Source organism: Zalophus californianus, chromosome 1, assembly GCF_009762305.2.
Source record: "Zalophus californianus isolate mZalCal1 chromosome 1, mZalCal1.pri.v2, whole genome shotgun sequence".
Classification (NCBI taxonomy): Eukaryota; Metazoa; Chordata; class Mammalia; order Carnivora; family Otariidae; genus Zalophus; species Zalophus californianus.
Window position 1 is genome coordinate 43623705 of NC_045595.1, and position 14484 is coordinate 43638188.

The following is a 14484-nucleotide window of genomic DNA, read 5'->3' on the forward strand; positions in this document are numbered from 1 at the left end:
CATGATTTTGAAAGTGTTTTCTTCCAGCTTTAATAAACAAATAACTTTATTCATTTAGATTTACTTATTAGATATACAGAGCCTTTTATGTAATGACAAAGAAGGGGATATGATGAAAGCATGGTTGAGTAAAAAGAGGGCAAATTAAGATGTATATTCATTTATTTCATTGGGGAAGTGTTTTAAGAGTATGTATCAGGAAACTATGACTATAGCTAACTAATGCTTAACTGAGTGATTTTTATTTTAGGAGTTAATTTTTGTCTATATCAAGGCTATTGAGGCAGTCAGTAAAGTATTCTTGCAACTGCTTAATGATATTATCATCCAGGACATTTATGTACTACCACTCCAGTATTCTCAATGTGCCAACTTCTTACCTCATGCTGCCAAGGTGGCTGCTAAAGCCCCTGACTGCCTGTCTGGTTCAAGGCAAGAAGAAAATAGAAAGGACAGGAGCCAGTGACATATGTTCCTTTTATGAAGAAAGCTCAAGTTTTCCATAAAGTTCTCCTCAAAGATGACTTCTTTAATCTTGCTGAATCAAGTTTAACTTATGTTTATTATCTTTTTAGTAGAAACCAATTGTTATTGACCAGTGTTCTGACTTCGCTACCATAATGAAGGCAAAGAAAATGAATATTAAGTTTAAGGTTATTTTTTTTCCAGTCCTTCTAGGAAAACGGGCAAGTGAAAAGGGGTTATGAATTTTATTAGTTTGCTAGGGCTGCCATAACAAAGCACCAATGACTAGGTAGCTTAAACAACAGAAACTGAGCCTAGAAGTCCAAAATCAATGTGCCCGCAAGGTTGATTGCTTCTGAGGGTATGAGGGAAGGATCTCCTCCGGGCCTCTTTCCCTGACTTGTATGTGGCTGTCTTTTGTCTACATCTTTTCACATCTTTCCTCTATCTCTGTCCGAATTTTTCCTTTTTATAAGGACATCAGTCATATTAGATTTGGGTGCACCCTAATGACCTTACTTTGTTACCTCTGCAAAGAGTATATCTAAACAGGATCATATTGTGAAGTACTGGGGGTACTGGGGGTTAGTACTTCAGTGTCTGAATTTGAGGAGGAGACAGTTCAACCCTTCAACCCGTAATAGGAATGTTTTATGTAGAATACGTGGGGCTCATTATAGCTATCTCCTTATGGAGACCGCAGACTGAGAAATGACTGAGCCATTCACAATCTTCACCTATTCTCACATTGAGGGGCAATTTGGGTCAAAGGGCTGATGTGGCCAAACCCCATCAATTCAAAGCTGAATTGGCCTCCAGGGCTATTATAGCTTAGTGTGACATCCAATCTCAGTATGTACTAGTTCCTGTGGGGTCTCCATGGGGATACCTTGGTATAGCTAATGGGATTGCTTCTTTAATGATCCAAAGAATACCTAGTGAGAAGAATTCAATAATTAATTGTAAATGACTCATTTGAATACTTGCTGATTAAGAAAATCATGTTGAATGTCCTAATGTTCCTATTATGAGTTTTGAATATTGTCCAAAAGGGAATGCTGTGGTTACTGGAGGCTGAGATAAGAAATTAAATGGACAAATCTCTTTGTAATATAGGAAATCTTCTCTCAGCCCAAAAAGAAAAGAACATTCTCATTCTCTAACTACAACTAAATTTGTACTGGGTGGTGTTATAGGTTTAAGTAGTATGTATTTTTACATAATTATTTATATATTACAAAGTTTGTATCCGATATAGGAAACATATTTAATGTCTATGTCAAGTAAATTAAATATTGCTATCCAAAAGAATCAGAACCATAAGTTCTGAAAATAATTTATTGAGGTGAAATTCACATAACATATAGACTAATTTAAAGTTAACAATTCAGTGGCATTGAGTATATTCATACCGTTGTGCAAGTACCACCTCTTTCTAGTTCCAAAACATTTTCATCACTCCAAAGTAAAACCCTTTATCCATTGCAAAGATTCTCCCAGTCCCTTCTTCCTCCAGCCCTAAGCAACCAGCAAACTGTTTGTTCTTTCTTTTTTTTCTTTTCTTTTCTTTTCTTTTCTTTTCTTTTCTTTTCTTTTCTTTTCTTTTCTTTTCTTTCTTTTTCTTTTCTTTTCTTTCTTAGCAAGCAAGCATGAGAGCAGGGAGGGGAGGAGGGCAGAGGGAGAGGGAAAGAAAGAATCTCAAGCAGGTTCACACCCAGCACGGAGCCCGACATGGGGCTCAATCTCACGACCCTGAGATCATGACCTGAGTGAAAATCAAAAGTTGGATGCTTAAGTGACTGAGCCGCCCAGGTGCCCTGTATCTTTTTTGATTTATCTGTTCTGGATATCTCATATAAATGGAATCATATGATATGTGACCTTTGGTGTCTGGTTTCTATCACTTAGCATAATGTTTTTGAGGCTCATCCATAAATGGCATTTGGGCTGTCTCCATGGCTTTTTTTATAATTAGGAAAAGTGCTGTTAAAAGCATGCATGTACATGTATTTGAATAAATTTTTCAGTTCTTTTGAGTATATACTTAAGAATAGAATTTTGAGGTCATATGATAATTTAATATTTAACTTTTTGAGGAAACACCAAACTTTTCCACAGTAGCTGAAACATTTTCCCTTCCCACCAGCAATGTATGAGGCTTACGATTTGTTAACATCTTGCCAATACTTGTTATTATCTATTATTATTATTATTATTGCCACCCTAGTGGATATGGATTGGTACATCATTGTGGTTTTGATTTGCATTTCCTTAAGGACTAAAAATGTTGACCTTCTTTTCATGTGCTTGCCAGCCATTTATCTTTCTTTAAAAATGTCTATTCAAGTCCTTTGCCTCATTTTTAATAGAGTTGTCTTTTTGTTGTTGAGTTGTAAGTGTTCTTTATATATTCTAGAAATTGGACCCTTATCAGATATATAGTTGCAAATATTTTTTTTCCATTCTGCAGGTTTTATTTTACTTTTTTGATAATGTCCTTTGATGCATGAAATTTCAAATTTTGATGAAGTCCATTTTATTTTTTCTTTTGTTGCTCGTGCTTTTGGTGCATAAGTATTTTTTAATCACATGCACACACACTTATGCAGTATTGGTGAGCAGGCCATTATTCCATATATATATATAGGGTAATTTTTCAGAGTATTGGGATGCATATTCATGACAATATAATCAGTTTTTATTTTGCTTGAATGAACCTTGTCTTCATTATTTGAACAAAATATTTACCATTGTTAGTTTGATAACATGTTTTTCATCAAAATGAAATAAAGATAGAAGGATATATATCACCTTTTCTGAGGTATATAATAACATGAAATATAAACTTTTCTCATTTATTCATTCATCAAACATTTTTCAAGTACCTACAATATGCTGTTTTAGACAATGGAGACATCCTAATGAAAAGATAGACAGTGCCCTGTCCTCACTGAGTGTACATCCTAGGAAATAAATCTAAATAAATATATAAATTCAGGTAGTCATGAATCCTATGAAAAAATAAAGCAGACTAATGACTTAACAGGCAGACTATTTTAACTAGGGTGATCAGGGAAAGGCTGCTGAAGATGTGACAATTGAACTGAGACCTGAATTAAAATTAGGGAGGAAATCCTAGGAGGAAAGCATTCCAGGCTGAGGAAATCACAAATGCAAATGTCATGAGTTTTCCAGTGACAGAAAGAAAGCTACTATGGCCCGTGGAGAATATGATGTTTATCTTGGAGTAAAGCAATGCTAAACATAGTGCATAGACAGCAAATATCTGTTGTTGGTCACTTGATTTATTCAGTAACCATAGACTGGGCATGGGGCAGGGCATTAAATGCTATAATACATACCCAGGGTTAAGGAGAAAAATTGGGAAAGGGAGGTGGATCAGAGAAGAGAGGTGTACAAATAAAAAAGACATAACCTTTATCTCCGTGGAATTACAGTCTAGTAAGGGTATTATAAAAGCATAGCTAACTGTAGCATAATGCAGAGGAAAGGTCAATTAATTATGAAGGATTGAATCAGGGACGTTTATTAATCTTGCATTTAAAGCATACATAGGATTTCTGCAGCAGTGGAAAAACTTTTAAATTAAAGGGAAATAAATACCAGAGACATGAATGAGCAAAGTGTGTTTGGGAAATGGAGCAGTGCATTGTAAATCAGAAAGTATACAGAGAAATATGTAGGATATAAAAGTTAAGGGTGTAAAGTGGGAACCTACACACCTGTCCCCGCTACACTAGAACCACGTGTTTCAAAGAGGATGGAGCACATTCTACTATCTGTCTAATTTCAACCAGAACCTTGGTAGAAACTCTGTGCTCTGTCAGTACAATGGGGAAAGCAATGCAGATAGCTTTCTTATGATCACTGTTTGAAATCGGATATAAAATATTCTTCAGCAAAAGTAAGAAAATAAATATATATGCTAAGCATTATCGGTTGAATTGTTTTCTCTCCCAAATTCCTAAATTAAAATCCTAATTCCCAGTACCTCAGAATGTGGCTGTATTTGGAGAAAGGGTCTTGAAAGAGGGGATTAAAATACAAAGAGGTCCTATGGGTGGGCCCTAGTCAATATGAATGGTATCTGTATCAGAAGAGGAAATTAGGGGGCGGAGCAAGATGGAGGAGGAGTAGGAGACCTGGTTTTCGTCTGGTCTCAGGAATTCAGCTGGATAGGGATCAAACCATTCTGAACACCTACAGACTCAACAGGAGATCGAAGAAAAGAATAGCAACAACTCTCTGAACAGAAAAGCGACCACTTTCTGGAAGGTAGGACGTGCGGAGAGGTGAATCTGAGGCAATATTCGGGAGGATAGACGGGGGAAGGGGCCTCCGTTGGCAGCTTCTGGCAAGTGATAGAGCCGCAGAGCACAAAATCGGAACTTTTAGAAGTCGGCTCCACTGAGGGACATCACTCCAGTGGCTAAGCGGGAGGTGGAAACCTCGCGCGACAGTGTGGTCTCAGTACCTTCAGGGTCGCAGAAAGACCGGGGGTGCCTGAGTGTGGCAGAGCTCCCAGGTATCAGAGTGGGGAAGCCAGGTGCAGAAGCGGAGCTGAGGCGCGGGCTCTCAGCTCGGGGTTGCCATAAACTATGATTGGTGACAGTTGGGCCACTGCTCCTCCAGCAGGGACCCAACAAGCAGCAGATCCGGGGAGACTCCCCTTCCTCCCCCAGGAGGAGCGGCGCGGGAGTGCACCGCAGGGATCTGCTGGGTTTGGAGACTCCACACGGGGTCGGGTGCCAGAGACAGAAACACTCGGTCACAGGCAGGGTGAGCACGGAGTGCGGCCGGAGAGCGGGAAGATGGGAGTGACTGACTGCCTTTCTCTGGGGGCGCACTGAGGAGTGGGGCCCCGAGTTCTCGGCTCCTCCCGGGCGGAGATTGGGAGGCCGTCATTTTCACTCTCATCCTTCAGAGCTGTACAGAAAGCCTGCAGGGAACAAAAGCTCCCGAGAGCAAACGTGAGCTGATTACTTAGTCTGGACCCAGCAAGGGCGGGGCAATTCCGCCTCCAGCAAAGACATTTGGGAACCACAGCAACAGGCCCCTCCCCCAGAAGATCAGCACGAACAGCCAGCCAAGACCAAGTTTACCGATCAATGAGAACAGCAGAACTCCAGTGCTAGGGGAATAATGCATATAGAATTCATGGCTTTTTTACCATGATTCATTAGTCTTTCAAAGTTAATTTTTTAACTGTTTTTTTTAATTTTTCTTTTTCCCTTTTCCAACCAACATCTTATCAATCCCTTTTTTTAAAAAAAAAATTTTTTATTTTTCATTTGTAGAGTCATACTCTATCCCTTCATAGTAGTTACCTTTATTTTTGGCATATATATATAGGTTCTCTCTTTAAAATTTTGAGATACAGTTTTTCTAACATATCAAAATATACCCTAAATCCATAGTGTATGGCTTTTTTCCAGTCTCCTGCCTGATCACATTCTTTCCTCTTTTGTTTCTTTCTTTCCTTTTTTTTAATACTCTTCTTTATTTTTTTTCAAACACCTTCTGATCAATTCCTTTTTTAAAATTTTTTATAATTTTCATTTTTACAGTATATTCCATCCTTTCATCGTATCAACCCTTATTTTGTACATATATAAATCTTTCTTTAAAATTTTAGGAGGCTCTTTCTTTAAAATTTTAGGAAGCACTTTCTTCTAACAGACCAAAATATACGCCAAATCTAGTGTGTGGCACTGATCTATGCACCAGCCTGATCATATTTGATCATATTCTGTTTTTTTTTGTTTTGTTCTGTTTTTGTTTGTTTTTATCTTTTTCTTTTTTTTTTCTTTTCTCTTTCTTTCCCTTTCTCTTCCCCTGGTTTCAGGTCTTTTCTGCTTTGTTTAGACTATATTTTCTGGGGACGTTGTTAACCTGTTAGCATTTTGTTCTCTCATTCATCTGTTCTCCTCTGGACAAAATGACAAGACGAAAAAAATCACCTCGACAAAAAGAACAAGGGGTAGTACCGTCGGCCAGGGACCTACTCAATACAGACATTAGTGCGATGTCAGACCTAGAGTTCAGAATCATGATTTTAAAGATACTAGCTGTGCTTGAAAAAAGCATGAAAGGTATTAGAGAAACCCTTTCTGGAGAAATAAAAACTAAAATCTAACCAAGTTGAAATCAAAAAGGCTATTAATGAGGTGCAATCAAAAATGGGGGTGCTAACTGCTAGGATAAATGAGGCAGAACAGAGAATCAGCGATATAGAAGACCAAATGATGGAAAATAGAGAAGCTGAGAAAAAGAGAGGTAAACAACTACAAGATCACGAGGGCAGAATTCGAGTGAAAAGTGATACAATAAGACAAAACATTAGAATAATTGGGATCCCAGAAGAAGAAGAGAGAGAGGGGCAGAAGGTATATTGGAGCAAATTATAGCAGAGAACTTCCCTAATGTGGGGAAGGAAACAGGCATCAAAATCCAGGAGGCACAGAGAACCCCGCTCAAAATCAATAAAAATAGATCAACACCCCGACATCTAATAGTAAAACTTACGAGTCTCAGAGACAAAGAGAAAATCCTGAAAGCAGCTCGGGAGAAGAGTTATGTAACCTAAAATGGTAGAAACATTATTGGCAACAGACCTATCCACAGAGACCTGGCAGGCCAGAAAGGGCTGGCAAGATATCTTCAGAGCACTAAATGAGAAAAATATGCAGCCAAGAATACTATATCCAGATAGGCTGTCATTGAAAGTAGAAGGAGAGATAAAAATCTTCCAGGACAAACAAAAACTAAAGGAATTTGCAAAGATGAAACCAGCCCTCCAAGAAATATTGAAAGGGGTCCTCTAAGCAAAAAGAGAGCCTAAAAGCAACATAGACCAGAAAGGAATACAGACAATATACAGTCACAGTCACCTTACAGGCAATACAATGGCACTATATTCATATCTTTCAATAGTTACCCTGAATGTAAATGGGCTAAATGCCCCAATCAAAAGACACAGGATATCAGAATGGATTAAAAAACAAGACGCATCAATATGCTGTCGGCAAGAGACTCATTTCAGACCCAAAGACACCCCCAGATTGAAAGTGAGGGAGTGGAAAACAATCTACCATACTAATGGACACCAAAAGAGAGCTGGGGTGGCAATCCTTATATCAGACAAATTAGATTTTTAAACAAAGACTGTAATAAGAGATGAGGAAGGACACTATATCCTACTTAAAGGGTCTATCCAACAAGAAGATCTAACAATTGTAAATATCTATGCCCCTAACATGGGAGCAGCCAATTATATAAGGCAATTAATAACAAAAGCAAAGAAACACATTGACAAGAAAACAATAATAGTGGGGGACTTTAACACGCCCCTGACTGAAATGGACAGATCATCTAAGCAAAAAATCAACAAGGAAGTAAAGACTTTAAATGAAACACTGGACCAAATGGACTTCACAGACATATTCAGAACATTAAATCCCAAAGCAACAGAATACACATTCTTCTCTAGTGCCCATGGAACATACTCCAGAATAGATCACATCCTAGGTCACAAATCAGGTCTCAACCGGTACCAAAAGATTGGGATTATTCCCTGCATATTTTCAGGCACAATGCTTTGAAATTAGAACTCAATCACAAGAGGAAAGTCGGAAAGAACTCAAATACATGGAGGCTAAAGAGCATTCTACTAAAGAATGAATGGGCCAACCAGGAAATTAAAGAAGAATTTAAAAAATTCATGGAAACCAATGACAATGAAAACAAAACTGTTCAAAATCTTTGGGATACAGCAAAGGCAGTCCTGAGAGGAAAGTATATAGCAATACAAGCCTTTCTGAAGAAACAAGAAGGGTTTCAAATACACAACCTAACCCTACACCTAAAGGAGCTGGAGAAAGAACAGCAAATAAAGCCTAAACCCAGCAGGAGAAGAGAAATCATAAATATCAGAGCAGAAATCAATGAAATAGTAACCAAAAGATCAGTAGAACAGATCAACGAAACTAGGAGCTGGTTCTTTGAAAGAATTCACAAGATTGATAAACACCTGGCCAGACTTATCAAAAAAAAAGAGAAATGACCCAAATAAACAAAATCATGAATGAAAGAGGAGAGATCACAACCAGCACCAAAGAAATACAAACAATTATAAGAACATATTATGAGCAATTCTATGCCAGCAAATTAGATAACCTGGAAGAAACGGATGCATTCCTAGAGATGTATCAACTACCAAAAGTGAACCAGGAAGAAACAGAAAACCTGAACAGACCTATAACCACTAAGGAAATTGAAGCAGTCATCAAAAATCTCCCAACAAACAAAAGCCCAGGGCCAGATGGCTTCCCAGGGGAATTCTACCAAACATTTCAAGAAGAATTAATACCTATTCTCCTGAAACTGTTCCAAAAAATAGAAATGGAAGGAAAACTTCCAAACTCATTTTATGAGGCCACCATTACCTTGATCCCAAAGCCAGACAAAGACCCCATCTAAAAGGAGAATTACAGACCAATATCCTTGACGAACATGGATGCAAAAATTCTCACCAAAATACTAGCCAATACGATCCAACAGAACATCAAAAGGATTATTCACCACGACCAAGTGGGATTTATCCCTGGGATGCAAGGTTGGTTCAACATCCGCAAATCAATCAACGTGATACAATACATTAACAAAGGAAAGAACAAGAATCATATGATCCTCTCAATAGATGCAGAAAAGGCATTTGACAAAGTACAGCATCCTTTCTTGATCAAAACTCTTCAGAGTATAGGGATAGAGGGTATGTACCTCAATATCATAAAAGCCATCTATGAAAAACCTACAGTGAATATCATTCTCAATGGGGAAGAGCTGAGAGCTTTCCCCCTAAGGTCAGGAACGTGGCAGGGATGTCCACTGTCACCACTGCTATTTAATATAGTATTAGAAGTCCTAGCCACAGCCATCAGACAATGAAAAGATATCAAAGGCATCCAAATCGGCAAAGAGGAAGTCAAACTCTCACTCTTTGCAGATGATATGATACTCTATGTGGAAAACCCAAAAGACTGCACCCCAAAATGCTAGAACTCATACAGGAATTCAGTAAATTGGCAGGATACAAAATCAATGCACAGAAATCAGTGGCATTCCTATACACCATCAACAAGACAGAAGAGAGAGAAATTAAGGCATCGATCCCATTTACAATTGCACCCAAAACCATAAGATACCTAGGAATAAATCTAACCAAAGGGGCAAAGGATCTGTACTCAGAAAACTATAAAATACTCATGAAAGAAATTGAGGAAGACACAAAGAAATGGAAAAATATTCCATGCTCATGGATTGGAAAAACAAACATTGTGAAGATGTCAATGCTAACTAGAGCAATCTACACATTCAATGCAATCCCCATCAAAATACCATCCACTTTTTTCGAAGAAATGGAACAAGTAATCCTAAAATTTGTACGGAACGAGAAGAGACCCCAAATAGCCAGAGGAATGTTGAAAAAGAAAAGCAAAGCTGGCGGCATCACAATTCGGGACTTCCAGCTCTACTACAAAGCTGTCATCATCAAGACAGTATGGTACTGGCACAAAAACAGGCACATAGGTCAATGGAATAGAATAGAGAGCCCAGAAATGCACCCTCAACTCTATGGTCAACTCATCTTTGACAAAGCAGGAAAGAATATCCTATGGAAAAAAGACAGTCTCTTCAACAAATGGTGTTGTGAAAATTGGACAGCCACATGCAGAAGAATGAAACTGGACCAGTTCCTTACACCACACATAAAAATAAACTCCAAATGGTTGAAAGACCTGAATGTGAGACAGGAGTCCATCAAAATCCTAAAGGAGAACACAGGTAGCAACCTCTTCGACCTCAGCCACAGCAACTTCTTCCTAGAAACATCACCAAAGGCAAAGGAAGCAAGGGCAAAAATGAGCTATTGGGACTTCATCAAGATAAAAAGCTTTTGCACAGCAAAAGAAACAGTCCACAAAACCAAAAGACAACCAACAGAATGGGAGAAAATATTTGCAAATGACATATCAGATAACGGGCTAGTATCCAAAATCTATAAAGAACTTATGAAACTCAACACCCAAAGAACAAATAATCCAATCAAGAAATGGGCAGAAGACATGAAAAGACATTTTTTCAAAGAAGACATCCAAATGGCCAACACACGAAAAAGTGCTCAACATCGCTCGGCATCAGGGAAATCCAAATCAAAACCTCAATGAGATACCACCTCACACCAATCAGAATGGCTAAAATTAATAAGTCAGGAAATGACAGATGTTGGCGGGGATGCAGAGAAAGGGGAACCCTCCTACACTGTTGGTGGGAATGCAAGCTGGTGCAACCCCTCTGCAAAACAGTATGGAGGTTCCTCAAAAAGTTGAAAATAGAGCTACCATACAATCTAGCAATTGCACTACTGGGTATTTACCCCAAAGATACAAATATAGGGACCCGAAGGGGTGCGTGCACCCCAATGTTTATAGCAGCAATGTCCACAATAGCCAAACTGTGGAAAGAGCCAAGATGTCCATCTACAGATTAATGGATAAAGAAAAAGTGGTATATATACACAATGGAATATTATGCAGCCATCAAAAGGAATGAGATCTTGCCATTTGCAATGACGTGGATGGAACTGGAGGGTGTTATGCTGAGTGAAATAAGTCAATCAGAGAAAGACATGTATCATATGACCTCACTGATATGAGGAATTCTTAATCTCAGGATACAAACTGAGGGTTGCTGGAGTAGGGGTGGGGTGGGAGGGATGGGGTGGCTGGGTGGTAGACATTGGGGAGGGTATGTGCTATGGTGAGTGCTGTGAATTGTGCAAGACTTTTGAATCACAGATCTGTACCTCTGAAACAAATAATGCAATATATGTTAAGAAAAAAAAGAAGAAGAATATAGCAGGAGGGGAAGAATGAAGGGGGGTAAATTGGAGGGGGAGACGAACCATAAGAGACGATGGACTCTGAAAAACAAACTGAGGGTTCTAGAGGGGAGGGGGGTGGGGGAATGGGTTAGCCTGGTGATGGGTATTAAAGAGGGCATGTTTTGCATGGAGCACTGAGTGTTATGCACAAACAATGAATCATGGAACACTATATCAAAAACTAATGATGTAATGTATGGTGAATAACATAATAAAAAAGTTTTTAAAAAATGAATATACCACAGACCCACACACAAAGACCATGTGAAGGCACAGGGGGAAGATGTTCAACCTCAAGCCAAGGAGAGGAGCCTCAGAAGAAACTAACCCTGATGACACCTTGATGTCAGATTTTTAACCTGCAGAAGTGAGAGAAAATGAAGTTCAATAATTTAAGCCACCCAGTCTGTGGCACGTGATTATGCCAGTCTTAGCAAACTAATAGATAGAGAAAAAAAAATTTTTTTAAAGCTTCATTTATTTGAGAGAGAGAGAGCAGGAGGTAGGAGCAGAGGGTGAGGGAGAATCCCAAGCAGTCTCCCTGCTCTGTGCAGAGCCTGATGCGGGGCTCGATCCCACGACCCTGAGATCATGACCTGAACCAAAACCAAGAGTTGCACACCTAAGTGACTGTGCTACCCAGGCACCCCAAGAAAAATTGTTTTAAATGACAGTTACTCTCTGTATTATTCATATTAGATATGAGGAGTTTGGAATATCAAAAGGTTATGCAACTCGGCTGTCACATAAATCTTGCCATCAAAAAGAAGACAATTTTTCAATAGAGGGAGCCTATAATCTATTATCCTAACTGGGACATTTTTGAGAGTGTATTTGCCGTTATTATTAATTACGATGAGACAATAGGTGTAAACCAGGTCAGACATCTAATAAATAGTATCTAAGGCTCCCTGAGGAAGCAAGCAGTTCTCTCTTCAATGAATCTTTCTTTGACATGTTCTAGCTGGAAATGAAGATGTTTCATAAGCTATTAACAGGATGTTGCCAAGTCATACCTTGCCTCCTTTATGAGTATCCACAGTAGAATTTTTCTAATTTTAGTACCAAAAATAATTGTACTTCTCATGAGCAATTAATTGGTTTGGTTTATCTTTTTGAGGCTATGAACTGTGTGACTGTGTCTCCCTCTTCAAGTTAGGCTGCTGGAAAGCTTAGGCCAAATGTGCTTGCTCTTGCAGGTGTAAAGATCAGTATGACAGGCCATTTTCTTAGTCTCATTTCATTTTCTGTTCTCATATTTGTTTTCCCTTTTTCTTTCCCTTCCATCTTTGTCTTTATTATATCTTGTTATGCTTTACATATACTTGTAAGCCACCTTAAATCTTCTTCTGGAATAAAGTTATCAGTTAAATCAATCAGTCACTCAAAAGATCACCTCCTTTTCTGCCGCTGTTCAGACTTTGTTTTGCTACTCAGCATCAGTTACAAAAATCTGCATCCAGATTCCCTCTTATTAGATCATTATGTTTGTGCCCTAGATGTTTATAACTTCAGGGTTTCTGAGCCTGTGTGCAGTCATGTGGAGATTCCAAGGTTGGATAAAAATGTGAAAATACAGGGACCATCTGGAAGAAGCCCACATTAGTTTGTAATACCTGCATATATTCTTCAGTTGAAGTAGAGGAAAATTAATTTTCCTTCTCCAAAATAAAAACTACACAATTATATGCTTTAAAAAAAACATTTTCTAAACTACAACAACACTATAGGTTGTCTATAATTATAATGTGCCACCTTACTGAAATTACCCTAGATCAAAAAGAATAATTTTAGGTTTATTACATTGTACTCTGTGTACCATTGCTAAATATAGACTCTCATATTGGTCTACTCCAAATATACAACTGTTGAAACATGGGGAAAAGGAGAGCAGTTTATTGGCATGGCTTCAGGCGAGTTCTTACTGTGTTATTCTTCCTGGGTACATTTTTTTTTTACACTTAATTGTAACACACCTGCCTTATTTTTCAAAGATACAAAGAAATAGTGTGTCCTAGTGTGTTTGGCTCTGAACAGGACTAAATGAGCAGCTGTATCTCCATTGCAAGTCAACCATGGATAGTTCTTCTCTAATTCTTACTTCAGATAGACAAAGGAAGAGAAATAAACTCTGCTATACTCCTGTTTTCATTCAGCAATGCATAGGCTTTGAGGCTTTCTTATAATCAGTTTGTGAGGGAAAATATGTGATGGTTTCCTGCCTGAATATAAAGTGTACACTGAAGAATACAAATAGCAAAGAGGGTGTTATTTATGGACTGAATTTGGCCCCCCTCCCATTCATATGTTGAAGGTATTTCCCAGTGTGACTGTTTCAGAGATGGAGCTTTTAAATAGGCAATAGGGTTAAATGAGATCATAAGTATGGGGCCATAACCCAAGACCTCTGGTGTCCATATAATAAGAGGAAGAGACACCAGGAAGGCATGCACAAAGGAAAGGTCATGTGAGGACACAGAAATTTGCCGTCTGTGAACCAAGGAGAGAGGCCTAAGGAGAAACCAACCCTGCCAATATCCAAGGACTTCCAGCCTCCAGAATGGAGAAATAAATTTCTGTTGTTTAAGCCAGATTTGGTGTTTTCTTATGGCAGCCCTACAGATGAGGATGAGTACTAATGCAATGTATATTTATTATGTTTTTGTCTAATCCTATGCAAATTGTATTATTTTGAACCCTGCTACAGACTAAGAGTAAGCAGACCACATGTTCTTACATATATTCTATAAATGAGAATATAGGAGTAGAGGACTTGACCTCTAGTTACTGACTTGAAGCTACAAATGCAAGAGCCATTCCTTTATGGAATCCCTTGTGTATATTTCTCATCTTTCAGCACTTAATCTTCTCTTCATATATTTTGAAGCATACATTCAAATACACATTTTCTACGTAAAAGGTGATAGCTTTTATTTGGCCCTGTGTAGTTTACCAGCTCACTTGTATACCCAAATGCAACATAAAAGCTTTGGCATTGGGAAAATATATTAGCTCCTGTGCTGTTCTGATAAAGTAAATTTCAAATAATGCTAGCT